This window comes from Bombina bombina, chromosome 7, assembly GCF_027579735.1.
Source record: "Bombina bombina isolate aBomBom1 chromosome 7, aBomBom1.pri, whole genome shotgun sequence".
Lineage (NCBI taxonomy): Eukaryota > Metazoa > Chordata > Amphibia > Anura > Bombinatoridae > Bombina > Bombina bombina.
The window spans coordinates 302,212,965-302,228,645 of record NC_069505.1 but is presented as its reverse complement, the minus strand read 5'-3'; the positions used below and the strand labels follow the sequence as shown (position 1 = coordinate 302,228,645).

At 38.5% G+C, this 15,681-nt stretch overlaps 1 pseudogene; it reads left to right on the top strand.

Annotated features, from left to right (window-relative positions):
- The first annotated feature begins 1,779 nt into the window (after positions 1-1,779).
- Positions 1,780-3,459, top strand: LOC128666355 (TBC1 domain family member 24-like; annotated as a pseudogene).
- Positions 3,460-15,681: the final 12,222 nt, after the last annotated feature.

The window sequence follows — 15,681 nt, the reverse complement described above, 5'->3', positions numbered from 1 at the left end:
CACTCCAACAGAAATATTGCATCAATATTTAGTAGAGCCTCCTTTAGCAGAAATAACAGCCTCTAGACGCTTCCTCAAGCCTGTAATGAGTGTCTGGATTCTGGATGAAGGTATTTTGGACCATTCCTCCTTGCAAAACATCTCAATTTCAATTAGGTTTGATGGTTGGCGAGCATGGACAGCCCGCTTCAAATGACCCCACAGATTTTCAATGATATTCAGGTCTGGGGACTGGGATAGCTATTCCAGAACATTGTACTTGTTCCTCTGCATAAATGCCAGAGTAGATTTTGAGCAGTGTTTTGGGTCGTTGTCTTTTTGAAATATCCAGCCCCAGAGTAACTTCAACTTTGTGACTGATTCCTCAACAATATTCTCAAGTATCTGCTGATATTGAGTGGAATCCATGCGACCCTCAACTTTAACAAGATTCCCAGTACCAGCACTGGCCACACAGCCCCACAGCATGATGGAACATTCACTAAATTTTACTGTGGGTAGCAAGTGTTTGTCTTGGAACGCTGTGTTCTTTTGCGGCCATGCATAACACCCCTTGTTATTACCAAATAACTGAATCTTTGTTTAATCAGTCCAATGCACCTTCTTCCACAATGAAGCTGGCTTGTCCAAATGTGCGTACTGTTTGTAGCGTGGCATCACTTTCCCATACAGCTTCTCCTTGTGCAAAGTGCGCTGAATTGTTGAACGATGCACAGTGACACCATTTGCGGCAAGATGATGTTGTAGGTCTTTGGAGGTGGTCTGTGGGCTGTTTTTGACCGTTCTCACCATCCTTTGCCTTTCCGATATTTTACTTGGCCTGCCACTTTTGGCCTTAACAAGAACTGTGTCTGTGGTCTTTCATTTCCTCACTATGTTCCACACAGTGGACACTGACAGCTTAAATCTCTGCGATAGCTTTTTTTAGCCTTCCCCTAAACCATAATGTTAAACAATCTTTGTTTTTAGGTAATTTGAGAGTTGTTTTGAGGCCCCCATGTTGCCACTCTTCAGAGGAGAGTCAAAGAGAACAACAACTTGCAATTGGCCACCTAAAATACCTTTTCTCATGATTGTATGCACCTGTCTATGAAGTCTGAGGCTTAATGGGCTCACCAAACCAATTGTGTGTTCCAATTAATCAGTGCTAGGTAGTTACAGGTATTCAAATCAACAAAATGACAAGGGTGACCAAATTTCAGCACCTGTCTAGTTTCGTTTGATGCATATTGCACATTTTCTGTTAATACAATAAACCTCATTTCACTACTGAAATATTACTGTGTCCTTCAGTTATTTGATAGATCAAAATGAAATTGCTGATCCAAACACCCGATTATTTATAAATGAAAATCATGGAAATTGTCACAACCACAAATCTAAGGGGCAGTTTCTGCCTTTAATCGTCTCCGCCACCTCAGAGGTGGCAGAAATGAAACAGCCAAAACTTGCTTGTTCTGGGTGATTGACAGGTCCGGCATTTACGGGATTGATTGTGCAGGGGGTAGGATTGCAATTTTATATTTCGCCTAGCAATAGAGCATTGCAAGTGATGTCTGCAGGCAGACAAGTTCTCTGTTTGATCAATTTTCCCCATTGTGAAATCGCAGTGACTGCTAGCTCCTGCTCATATCACATCATCAATTACACAAAAAGAGTTGTGGAAGGGTCTCTTTAAGACCGTTATAGAAAGAAAGGTTTGGACTTGGATATAGAGCAGCTGATGATTAGGAAATGCCACAGTCTGACTATTAAGAGAAGAAAGCAAGCTACAAAATAATGGATGACAGTGAGTATGGCAGTTTTGTGGAGTGGGATAAGATGGAAATTGGGGGCCAGGAGCAAAGCCCTAAGGTTCTTAACTGTACAGATTACCAGGAGTTGAAGCAGCTGACTCGCCAGGGTTATTGGGCGAAGAACCATTCATTACGAGTCAAAGTATATAAAAAACTTATTAAGGATATCCCATGACGCTCTGTGACTCCAGATGCATGTGTTTTCCGTGACATAGTGGGTAAGATTCTGAACAAACGTAGTGCAAATTCTCTATCTCTTCCTGAGCTTGTAGATGACTGTCCAATTCCAAGCTACTGTCTGAATTCTGAAGGTATTGGAGCTGTGAGAAAAATCACTTTATGTATTGGAAATCAATTTCCAGATATTTCCTTTTGTCCTCCTCTGCCTTCATTGGTGGCATTGATTCTTCATTATAGCAGTGATGAAGCAGAGTGCTTTGAAAATGAGTCTCAAATTTTGGCTTGGAATGACCTCAACAGACGTCTGGTTGATCAGACTTTCTTAGCTTTTGAGTCTTCTTGCATGACGTTTGGAGATCTTGCTGGAAAATATTGTCAGGGACCACAAAAACTTATGGTAGCAGTATCTGAAGATGTACTTGAGGTGTACTCAGACTGGCAAAGATGTCTCTTTGGAGATCTTCCTTTCACTTACATAACCTGTGTGTTTGATATATTTTTGGTTGAGGGTTACAAAGTACTCTTAAGAATTGCTTTGGCCCTTCTTAAATCCTTCCACAAAGTCAGAGGCAGTCAGCCTATGGAATCAGAAAATGTAAAAAGAGACATCCAGACATTTGTAAGAGAAATTAGTAAGTCTGTTTCTCTTGAAATGCTATTAGAAAAGGCCTTTTCTATTAGACTTTTTTCCCGCAAAGAGATCCAGTTGTTACAAAAGGCAAATGAAAAGGCCCTAATGCACAAAGGAATTGCAGTAAAACAGAAGAGACAGAATGCCCACCTTGCTGTCCATGCTGAAAACTTCAGGTCTGAAATTGTAAGTGTGAAAGAAATGCGTGACATCTGGTAATGGATTCCAGAATGATTTGATCTGTCTCAGCCACTACTGCTCTTCACCAACCAGGAGCATGGTAACAGTCTCGGCAGGTTTTACTTACACTGTGAGGACAGGAGCCTACACTGCTTTTAAAACAAAACTGCTAACAATGAGGTATGTGGTGCTTACCTCTCAATGGACTTGAATGAGCAGAAAAGAAGTGGAAACAAGCTTAGCTTTTTTGGCACTGGAGAGTGCTTTGTACTTCGGCTACAACCAGAGGTAGAGTGTTACGAGTGAGTGATTATAGAGCTTGGTAGAACACCTGATGCATCCACTGCAAAACAAGCTAACTCTTCTCAGGAGTCTGCAGACAATCATGATCCTACTAGTCGCCTCTCTCCCTTCCTAGCAACCCGTCACTTCAACTTGCCTTCCAAAACAGCCTCAATATTTATGGCGGGAAGCACAGAGAGCATCATTATAGGCGGTGATGATGGGCAAGCACTGTACCTAGACTCCAACCTGAACTACGGGAGAACAAGTCACTGCAATACATTCAACAACCAGCCACTAAGCTCTGAGACCTTCCAGATATCCATTATTGAAGTGTGGGGTTTCAAAGACAACATTAACAGTGATGGCCATCACTCTGAAGTCCATTGAACATACACAAAAAATGTCACCACTTTGGAAGTCTCGGGTTGAATCTGTTGGTAAACCAGAGCAGAAACAAATGATTCTACTGTTCATATCTGCAACTGGTAGAAGCATGTGTGATATGTTCTAATTGTTTGTGCTTAATAAGTCTGTACTTGTGTGTATATTATTTGTTGTACATATGTACACAGACACACAGGTGTGCACAATTCTAATTTCCTAGTATTGCCCTACACTTTTTATTAAACTTGCAACACTCAAACGTAAAAGAGCACTGAATCAAATCCAATAACAGTTTTCACAAAATAGTCCATATTTATTCACAGTCACTTTTAAATGTGTACACTATTGATTATGTAACATAAATTCACTACTTTATTCAGTCTTTGAATTGTTTAATCTTGGGACTAATGTTAATTATAGCCATATATCTATATATGAACTAGATCTGATATGCCGTTATTTTCAACCGTATCTGTTTTTTCAGGTTTAACTTATTTCACATTTTTGGGGGGTTTTATGCACTTTTTTCTTTTCCTTAATCGATAAACATTCCAGTTACCTCATTATTTGAGTCTTCATAAAAAGACCTTTGCTGAACATTATTGAAGTCACAGTTTTACACATCGTTATAAAAAGTGTTATGGTTTAATTAAATTGTCTTATGGAAACCATATTGGAAAAAAAAACATTCAGTAATAAAAATACACCTCAGTCTTTTTTTTTTTTTTATAAAAAAAAAAAAAAATCAGTTACACAAATAGTGTTATCACATGGTACTGTGCAAGCTGTCAATGTGGGTGCACATTGCATATATATGTATGCTTCAAATATAACGTGAACACTAAAATCTGGAAGCTGCTTTTACAATAAATGCATATTGCAAAATGCTTTTTTATTTGCTTTTAGTGCAATGTCCTTTTTACTTCGAGTGTAATCTGTCTTCGTACAGACTTGACTCATGGGATTAAAGTTTGTCTAACTGTATCTGGCCTCAATAAATCCATGATCTTGCTAAATTAATACTGCAATAAAGTATGCCAAGTACAGACATGTTAGCTAATGTCTATCCTCTTATTCCAAAACTTAAAACAATGAAGCTCTCCCCCCCTTGGAGAAACTAAGGGGGTGGGGCGGAATATCCTGCGTGAAACCGCATCCTGAATAAGCATCACCACGATTCATTGTAAATAAATATTCTCCCTTTGCAGCACTTCCGTCAACTGTCACTGACTTGGCACCAATCACCTTTCAAGTCCAAACAGGAAAGCAGAGAAATGCAAGTGACATGGCAGATATAAGGTTTAATTTGCTTTTCACTGCAATTTTCATTGGTGGTGCACTTCCGATTCTCCTGCTCTGCCAGCTGCCGGGAATCACTTTTGGACCTGGGCTTTTTCCTGTTAACCTTTATAACTGCATTATTATGATTACAACAACAAAGTGCTGCTACGAAACCTATCAAGGACTCAGCTCTTCCATCAATTGAAAGTGAGAGGGTAAAATCTTGCAGACTTGACTCCTCTTAGAGTTGTATATTTAACTGTAGGTGGCAACTGGGCGTGTTGCTGCACAGATCTGGGCTTCACATGCCAAACATAATTTAGAAGCTTAATTTGTTAAAAAGAACAAAGAGTTTTCATTAAATCAAACAATAAAGCCAGAAAATGTGCAAATATATAACAGTGATTTGTCATCAAACACTACAGTAACTTTTCTATAATACCCTCAAGCTATGCAGTTATAAAAAGAAAAGCAAATGAGTCACTCACAGTGGCTTCATAGTGAAGTGATATGGATTCAGTACAAATATATAAGTGTCTCTTATTTAGGTGAGAGCCAGCATGCACAGAAGCCAGATACAGACAGAAGTGCTCTATGCTACCTGTCTGATCTGACAAAGCCGTCCAATGAACATATAAAGGGGATGTTTATGAGCCCTGCCAGCAAGTAAATTATTTTGTGTGTTCAAAACACTGTGGCTTAAACCTGACACTATAATTATTAGAAAGGGACAGTAAAGTAAAAATTAAACAAATGGATTAGATAGAATATGAAATTTTAAACAACTTTCTATTTTTCTTTTATTTTCAGTTTTGCTTTGTTCTCTTGGTATCCTTTGTTAACCCTTTGAGTGCTAAGCACTTTCCCACCTGGGTGCTAAGCTGAATTTTAAAAAAAAAAAAAGTTTTTAATGGTTTTAAATAAAACATTTTTTAACTTATTTTTTTTTTTTACAGATCCCCAATACTTATACCATTGGAAATAATAGGCAATTACCTTTCCAACGGTGGGTCTTGGGGGTCTGTAGCTGCTTAGATGCCTGAGATGCAGGCTTCCAAGCAGCATGCCCCCTGCTCCTATACTTTGCATTGTCCATTTTAAAAAAAGTTGCGCAGTGATGTCATCATGTCGTTGCACGTGACGTCACCACACAAAACGTGAAGCCCCTATCACTGTCACTATACAGGCCCGATCGCCGGGGTAGGAGCGGGTGGAAGCATCCAGATCTCCATCAAGGTTAGCACCTGAGTGAGACAATTTGCGATGGTTCAGAGCCGTCATTAGCACTCAAAAGGTTAAAGAGTAATCATAGGTGAGCTGAGGAACGTGCACGTATCTGGCAGCAGTCTTTGCAACAATGCAACAATGCAACAACAACAATTTATAGCAATGTAATGCATAGTTGCAAACGCTGCTACCATAGATGGCTAACAACACATTAACGCTTCGAAGCTACTATCAGCCTACTTAGCTTTACTCTTCAACAAAGGATGCCAAAAGAACATAACACATTTGCTAATAAAACTACACGCGTGTCTGAATCATGAAACTTTTTTTCACTTTACTGTCGCTTTAAAGACACGCGAAAGCAGATATTTGTTCAATATGGCAAAATACTCATTTGCAAGATAGCTATTTCAAGTTATCACTGTTGCAGTAATAACCATTATTGAGTACTTGACCTGTTTCCGATGTGGCTACAGATTTTGTGCATGTGCACGCATCCTGCGTATTTTTTGAGAGGTCTGGAGGCTCGTGCATCATGGGCGAAATGCTTATGGGTGTACGGACAGACCAAGATACCAATGTAACAGTGAGAACTTGTAAAGTTGCGCGAAAACCAGCGTTTAACTGTACAGTCCAGTATTTTAGCAGACCGTCCAGTAAAATCTTCACAAAAATACTAGACACTAAAATGTCTCTGAGATTTATCTAAATGTAAACGGATATTGAAGAAAGTTTAGTGCATGTTTGTCAGCTACAATTGTGAAGGTTGCTTCGCTTTTATTTAAGCCACTGTCAAAATAAAAAGAGAATTTAGTTTTATTTTCTACTTTGGTCTGAAAAATTGCCAATTGTTTTAGACGAAAATAATGTCTAAAAAGAAACCCTGAATTGCCATTATAAATAACTGATATCTGCAGTGAAAGTAAAGCCCTCTCATTAATTCTAGAATGAAACACAAATGATAAAGTTATACAATTGTATATTTGCAGTAATACGCCACAGACTCTGAAGCGTTATATAGAGAGCCCAATACATAAAACAAGGATTTGACGGCAGACTAGGACAGGAGTATAATAAATACTGCACTTTGTCTTCAACCATGTAGAAGTGGTGTATAATCCAAAATGATCGCGACAGTATCACCAAGTATAAAAAGTGAAAACGTTATTTTAAAAGGATATGAAACCCAACATTTTTCTTTCATGATTCAGATAGAGAATGCAAATTTAAACAACTTTCTAATTTACTTCTATTATACATTTTTCTTTGTATTTTTGATATCTTTGGTTGAAAATCAGGGACGTATGCTTAGGAGCCGGCCCATCTCTGGAGCACTATATGGCAGAAGTTTTGCAAGAATGTTATCCATCTGCAAGATCACTAGATGGCAGCACTATTTCCTGCCATGTAGTGCTCCAGATGCCTACCTAGGTATCTCTTCAACACAGAATATCATGGGAATGAAGCAAATTTGATATAAGAAGTAATTTGAAAACTTTTTTGAAATGGTATGATCTGTCTGAATAACAAAATAATATTTCTGTGTTTTATATCCTTTTAAAGACAACATTTCTGGCCAACATGGCCCTTAATCATGCCGCACACTTGAAATATAGAGAGCCCTAAGTATGACTCTCATCTAGCAAACTTTAAAAACAGCATCATATTTAGAATAGGTTAATGCGGTAAAACATGTTGTCTCACTAATATGCATTTTATAGGGAGATCTTTTTGACAATTTATACCTCTGACAATTTATACCTCTGACAAAAGTGTGGGGGGGGGGGGGAGAGAGAGAGAGAGAGAAAGAGAAAGAGATAGAAAGAGAGAGAGAAAGAAAGAGAGAAAGAAAGAGAGAGAGGGAAAGAGAGAAAGAGAGAGAGAGAGAGAGAGAGAGAGAGAAAGAGAGAGAGAAAGAGAGAAAGAGAGAGAGAGAGAAAGAAAGAAAGAGAGAAAGAGAGAGAGAGAGAGAGAGAGAGAAAGAAAGAGAAAGAGAAAGAGAAAGAGAAAGAGAGAGAACATTTTTCACAATAAGACTTTTTCCTTTTGTAGATACTTATCTTAGACCATTCCTGTCTCTATTCTCTCTTCTGTGCAGGTTGTAGGGTCGATCACAAACCTGCAGAAATGTTTATCAAATGATTTATCTACAGAACTCCCCATAGAATTTAATGTGTATGTTCTGTAGAAAATCATTAGATAAACTGTCTAAATCAGTGTCTCTCACTAAATAAATAAATAAATATATATATAATATAATATATATATATATATATATATATATATATATATATATATATATATATATATATGTTTCTATATCAACCTCTTTTATAAGTTTTAAACTCATAACTACCCCAGTCCAATATACAAAGTCTCCAGGAAAAAAAACAGTATTATTCACATGGACAATCTTAGTTTTAGATTTTATATAAATAGTCACAGAGTAGAGAAGAATGTACAATCTCACTTAAGATTGGAAGAGATGGACTTAAGATCTGAAAGGTTTATAAGTTTTTCATTGCTTTGTGACATCCTTGGGGTGCAATGTATGTGGCACCCTATAAAGGGCTAGATTATGTGAGGCGCATGTTAATGCGCTACGGCAGTAGCATGCGTATTACAGGCTGAAAGTAAATGCATTCGTTGTCAGGGGTTTTTCCCTGTTTGCCATGTGCTGCTGGCAGCCATTTTACTCACCTCTCTTTCTGACTATGGTGCATTGTGGGGGATGCTGCTCATTTCCTACACTTCCTTTTATGGCCAGACTGGTGTGCATCATCCATGTGAGACAGGATGCAGTCTCAGAATTGTGATGTCATCACTTATTATTTAAAGGGCTTCTGTTCAGTATGCTTTGCCTTTGCATTGTATCAGACCTGTTTGTGAGAGTTCCTGTGTATTACCTGGCTGCCTGACGTCCTTCTTGGTTACTGATCCCTGGCTTGTTCCTGACTCTGCTGTTTTCCTTGTTCCTGATTCCGGCTCGTCTGACTATTCGCTTTGGTTCCTGACTCGGCTCGTCTGACTACCAGCTCTGGTTTTGACTCCTGGCTTGTTATTTGACTTGTGGACTTTTTATTATTTTTTGCTATGAATAAATGTGTGATTATTTTTGCACTTCTCATCTCAGTCTGATTCCTGGCACCCTGACATTCGCTTAAGCACAATTGAATTTAGCGCGCGTCGGGATAGTGTGACTTCAGAGCTCTGGTCAACTGTTATGCTCTACTAAAAAGTGGCTCAAAATACATCAAAATTATATTTAAAATTACCGTTAAACTCACAATAACCTACTGATGGCTATCAAGCTTATAATTGCTCGTAAGTGGAAACAAACCACTATCCCCAACTGGCATGACTTGACAAAAATCATGGATTACCTTGAAGTAATTGAAAGCCCCATATTCACCACAATCAATAAGGTCTCCTTGCATTGTCAAACATGGGAACTGTGGAAGAAAATTAGGTCTCCTACAACTTAAATAGGGTAAAAGAGTCAAGTAGACCTCCTAACTCTCCCAATCCCTCAGTCCTGCTTCCTACCCTTTTCTTCTTTTTTTTTCTCCTCTCTTCTTTTTCCTCACTAGTGTTTGGGGTCCTTTCTTCCGGGGGAGTATGATAGTGTATGATAGCGTAATTACATACTTTATCAGTATCTGGCTCGCACAACCCATAGAGCTTCTTACACCAACATGAACACCCCCAGAGGTTTTTTTTAAATATTAATCATTACTGGATTTGTGTGTTCAGTGTTTGACCACAATCTATACCTTTATAAAAAAAATTTTTTTTTGAGGTTTCATTATATATATTGTGTTATGTTATTTATGCAAAAGTTGATGATTATAGTAATACTAACATGCCTTCTGTGTATTTGAAAGTTCTTTGTTATTTCATTTGCATAACCTCAATAATAATAAAAAAAAAAAAAAAAAAAAGGGTAATTAATGGATGCAAAAAAACTCACAATAACATCATCTAATAAAAAGTATTTTTTAAAAATTGCATAAAAAAAGTTATAAGGGCTCAAAGATATGAGGTCTCAGGCTACATAGAGATACATACATTTATACACGTCTACTTGCTCCACTGTTTATATATTGACTCACTGGCCACTTTATTAGGTACACCTTGCTAGTACCGGGTTGGACCCCCTTTTGCCTTCAGAACTGCCTTAATTCTTCATGGCATAGAATCAACAAGGTGTTGGAAACATTCCTCAGAGATTTTAGTCCATATTGACATGATAGCATCACAAAGTTGCTGCAGATTTGTCGGCTGAACATCCATGATGTGAATTTCCCGTTCCACCACATCTTAAAGGTGCTCTATTGGATTGAAATCTGGTGACTGTGGAGGCCATTGGCATACAGTGGGCTCATTGTCATGTTCAAGAAACCAGTTTGAGATGATTTGAGCTTTGTGACATGGTGCATTATCCTGCTGGAAGTAGCCATCAGAAGATGGGTACACTGTAGTCATAAATGGATGGACATGGTCAGCAACAATACTCAGGTAGGCCGTGGCTTTTAAACAATGCTCAATTGGTACTTAGGGGCCCAACATGTGCCAAGAAAATATCCCCACAATATTACACCACCACCACCAGCCTGAACCGTCGATACAAGATAGAATGGATCCATGCTTTCATGTTGTTTACGCCAAATTCTGACACTACCATCTGAATGTCACATCTATCAGACCAGGCAATGTTTTTCCAGTCTTCTATTGTCCAAATTTGGTGAGTCTGTGCGAACTGTAGCCTCAGTTTCCTGTTCTTAGCTGACAGGAGTGGCACCCGGTGTGGTCTTCTGCTTCAAGCTTCGACGTGTTGTACGTTCAGAGATGGTATTCTGCATACCTTGGTTGTAACAAGTGGTTATTTGAGTTACTGTTTCCTTTCTATCGCTCATTGGATATTTTCTCTTCTTCAGACCATTCTCTGTAAACCCTAGAGATGGTTGTGCATGAAAATCCCAGTAGATCAGCAGTTTTTGAAATACTCAGACCAGTCCGTCTGACACCAACAACCATGGCACGTTTAAAGTCACTTAAATCCCCTTTCTTCCCCATTCTGATGCTTAGTTTGAACTTCAGCAAGTCACCCTTCACCATGTCTAGATGCCTAAATGCATTGAGATACTGCCATGTGATTGAATGATTAGCAATTTCTGTTACCAAGCAATTGAACAGGTGTACCTAATAAAGTGGCCTGTGAGTGTATATATTTCTAGATATGTATACATATATATATATATATATATATATATATATATATGTGTGTGTGTGTGTGTGACTTTGTATGTGTGTGTACATATGTATTTATATGTGTATATATGTATTTACAGACATGAATAGAAATAAATACGTATATGTATACATATCTAGCTATATTAGAGCATTGGAGTCCTTTGCAATCAAGTAGCCGAAAAAATGTAAAATCATATTATGCAATATTCATATTTAATAAAGTGTTTAACTGTGTTTGTACTGTAAATATTTCACATTCCAATGTTCTTCACATAGGGGAATATGTTCTTCGTATTTAAAATAGATATTCCTATAGATATAGCTGAATATATCTATACCTATATATAATCATCCATATATATATATAGCTATATATTTTACCAAATAAAAAAATCTTATATATAGAAATATGTATTTAAGAATAAATAGAACATATTCTGCTATGTGAAGAACAATGGGATGTGAAATATTCATATCTTAAGTCAGGTTAGCGCACTTGAGAAAAGACAATCATGTAAGTGCGACTTTAAAGTCTATGAGAGAATATGTAAATTTACATATTTGATGTGCCTTCTTTATAACTGATTAACACATGCATTGGAACCATAAGACTGAGAGTGGATGGCCCACTTTTGATTACCCTTCTGACCTTGGGGAAATGGAGCTCAGCCACCAAGAAGCAGGTTAGACCTCACAGCTTGTACTTAAAGGGATAGAAAAGTCCAAATTAAACTTTCATGATTCAGAATGGCATGTAATTTTAAACAACTTTCAAATGCACTTTTAGCATCACATTTGCTGTGTTCTCTTGGTATTCTTAGTCAAAAGCTAAACCTAGGTAGGCTCATATGCTCATTTCTAAGCCCTTGAAGGCCGCATCTTATCTGAATGCATTTTACAGTTTTTCACAGCTAGAGGGCGTTAGTTCATGTGTTTTATATAGATAACATTGTGCTCACGCACGTGGAGTTATTTAAGTCAGTACTAATTGCCTCAATTGCAAGTCTGTCAAAAGATCTGAGATAAGGAGGGGTAGTTATCAACGTGTCTACCTCAAATACGCTGGAATTCCGCAGCGTATTTGAGGCGAGGCTGATTCTCCTTAGTTATCAAGCCCTAGATACCTGCAAAAGTAGAATTTTGTGACGTAAGCTTCGATCCGCTGGACTCAGTCCGACACAGATCGATTCTTACGTCACTCCAGATGTTCCGCACACAAGTGCGGCACAATCTGACTACTTTTGCTAGTTATCAAAAAAGTAGCAGGTATGCTCGGTACATTTCCGGCCCAGCGTACCTGGTTTTCAATCCGCCGCCCTAGAGGCGGCGGATCCCATAGGAATCAATGGGAGTCTGACCATAGCGAAAGTTCATGTTCGCTGCTGCCCGATATCCCATTGATTCCTATGGGAAATGTGTACACCTAACACCCTAACATGTACCCCAAGTCTAAACACCCCTAATCTGCCCCCCCTACACCGCCGCAACTAAATAAAGTTATTCCCACCTAAACCGCCGCTCCCGGAGCCCACCGCAAGCTATACTAAATATGTTAACCCCTAAACCGCCGCTCCCGGACCCCGCCGCAACTATATTAAACATGTTAACCCCCTATACCGGCGCCCCCAGAGCCCCCCGCAACTAAATAAAGTTAGTAACCCCTAAACCGCCGCTCCTAGACCCCGCCGCAACTCTTATAAATGTATTAACCCTAAACCGCCGCTCCCGGACCCCGCCGCCACCTACATTATACCTAGTAACCCCTATCCTGCCCCCCCAAATACCGCCGCCACCTATAATTAAGTTATTAACCCCTATCCTGCCCCCCCTATACCGCCGCCACCTATAATTAAGTTATTAACCCCTATCCTGCCGATCCCGTACCTCGCTGCACCTAAATAAATAGTTTAACCCCTAACCCGCCGCTCCCGGACCCCGCCGCAACCTATATTAAACTTATTAACCCCTAATCTGCCCCCCCTACACCGTCGCCACCTCTAATAAATGTATTAACCCCTATCCTGCCCCCCTACACCGCCGCCACTGTAATAAAATGATTAACCCCTAAACCTAAGTCTAACACTAACCCTAACACCCCCCTAACTTAAATATTAATTAAATAAATAAAAATAAATTTAACTCTTAGTAAATAAATGAATCCTATTTAAAACTAAATACTTACCTTTAAAATAAACCCTAATATAGCTACAATATAAATAATAATTATATTGTAGCTATCTTAGGATTTATTTTTATTTTACAGGCAACTTTCAATTTATTTTAACTAGGTACAATAGCTATTAAATAGTTATTAACTATTTAATAGATACCTAGTTAAAATAAAGAGAAATTTACCTGTAAAATAAATCCTAACCTAAGTTACAATTACACCTAACACTACACTATACTTAAATAAATTATTCCTATTTAAAACTAAATACTTACCTGTAAAATAAACCCAAAGATAGCTACAATGTAATTAATAATTACATTGTAGCTATTTTAGGATTTATATTTATTTTACAGGTAACTTTGTATTTATTTTAGCTAGTTAGAATAGTTATTAAATAGTTATTAACTATTTAATAACTACCTAGCTAAAATAAATACAAAATTACCTGTAAAATAAATCCTAACCTAAGTTACAATTAAACCTAACACTACACTATCATTAAATAAATTAAATTAATTAGCTACAAATAACTACAATTAAATACAATTAAATAAACTAACTAAAGTACAAAAAATAAAAAAAGCTAAGTTACAAAAAATAAAAAAAATAAGTTACAAACATTTAACAAATATTACAACAATTTTAAGCTACTTACACCTAATCTAAGCCCCCTAATAAAATAACAAAGCCCCCCAAAATAAAAAAAAATCCCTTCCCTATTCTACATTAAAAAGTAAACAGCTCTTTTGCCTTACCAGCCCTTAAAAGGGCCTTTTGCGGGGCATGCCCCAAATAAAACAGCTCTTTTGCCTGTAAAAGAAAAATACAACCCCCCCAACATTAAAACCCACCACCCACATACCCCTAATCTAACCCAAACCCCCCTTAAATAAACCTAACACTACCCCCCTGAAGATCATCCTACCTTGAGTCGTGTTCAGCCAGCCGACCACCGATGGAACCGAAGAGGAGATCCGGAGCGGCAGAAGTCATCATCCAAGGGGCGCTGAAGAAATCTTCCATCCGATGAAGTCATCATCCAGGCGGCGCTGAAGAAATCTTCCATCCGATAGAAGTCTTCATCCAGGAGGCGTCTTCAATCTTCATCCATCCAGAGCGGAGCCATCTTCAGAGGAGCCTACGCGGATCCATCCTCTTCTTCCTAACGACTAATGACGAATGACGGTACCTTTAAGTGACGTCATCCAAGATGGTGTCACTCGAATTCCGATTGGCTGATAGGATTCTATCAGCCAATCGGAATTAAGGTAGAAAAATCTGATTGGCTGACTGAATCAGCCAATTAGATTCAAGTTCAATCCGATTGGCTGATTGGTACTGTATACAGGCTTCAGACTGATTCTGTTTGTATAATGGGTCTTTTCATATGCAGGGGAGGTTCTATCAGCCCATTTCAGTGGGTGTCCCAGGCTTATCTCATTAAAAGTGTTAAATTGGGCGCTTCTAAATAAGTTTTTAAAAAGTTTTATACTGGATTTGTATATCAGTAGCTGTGCATATTATTGTTTATAGTAGTGTCTATTACCTGCAATTAAATGAAAATTGGTGTATACTGCCCCTATAAGTAATTCAAATCTGAAAAACAGAATTTATGTTTACCTGATAAATTACTTTCTCCAACGGTGTGTCCGGTCCACGGCGTCATCCTTACTTGTGGGATATTCTCCTCCCCAACAGGAAATGGCAAAGAGCCCAGCAAAGCTGGTCACATGATCCCTCCTAGGCTCCGCCTACCCCAGTCATTCGACCGACGTTAAGGAGGAATATTTGCATAGGAGAAACCATATGATACCGTGGTGACTGTAGTTAAAGAAAATAAATTATCAGACCTGATTAAAAAAAACCAGGGCGGGCCGTGGGCCGGACACACCGTTGGAGAAAGTAATTTATCAGGTAAACATAAATTCTGTTTTCTCCAACATAGGTGTGTCCGGTCCACGGCGTCATCCTTACTTGTGGGAACCAATACCAAAGCTTTAGGACACGGATGAAGGGAGGGAGCAAATCAGGTCACCTAAATGGAAGGCACCACGGCTTGCAAAACCTTTCTCCCAAAAATAGCCTCAGAAGAAGCAAAAGTATCAAACTTGTAAAATTTGGTAAAAGTGTGCAGTGAAGACCAAGTCGCTGCCCTACATATCTGATCAACAGAAGCCTCGTTCTTGAAGGCCCATGTGGAAGCCACAGCCCTAGTGGAATGAGCTGTGATTCTTTCGGGAGGCTGCCGTCCGGCAGTCTCGTAAGCCAATCTGATGATGCTTTTAATCCAA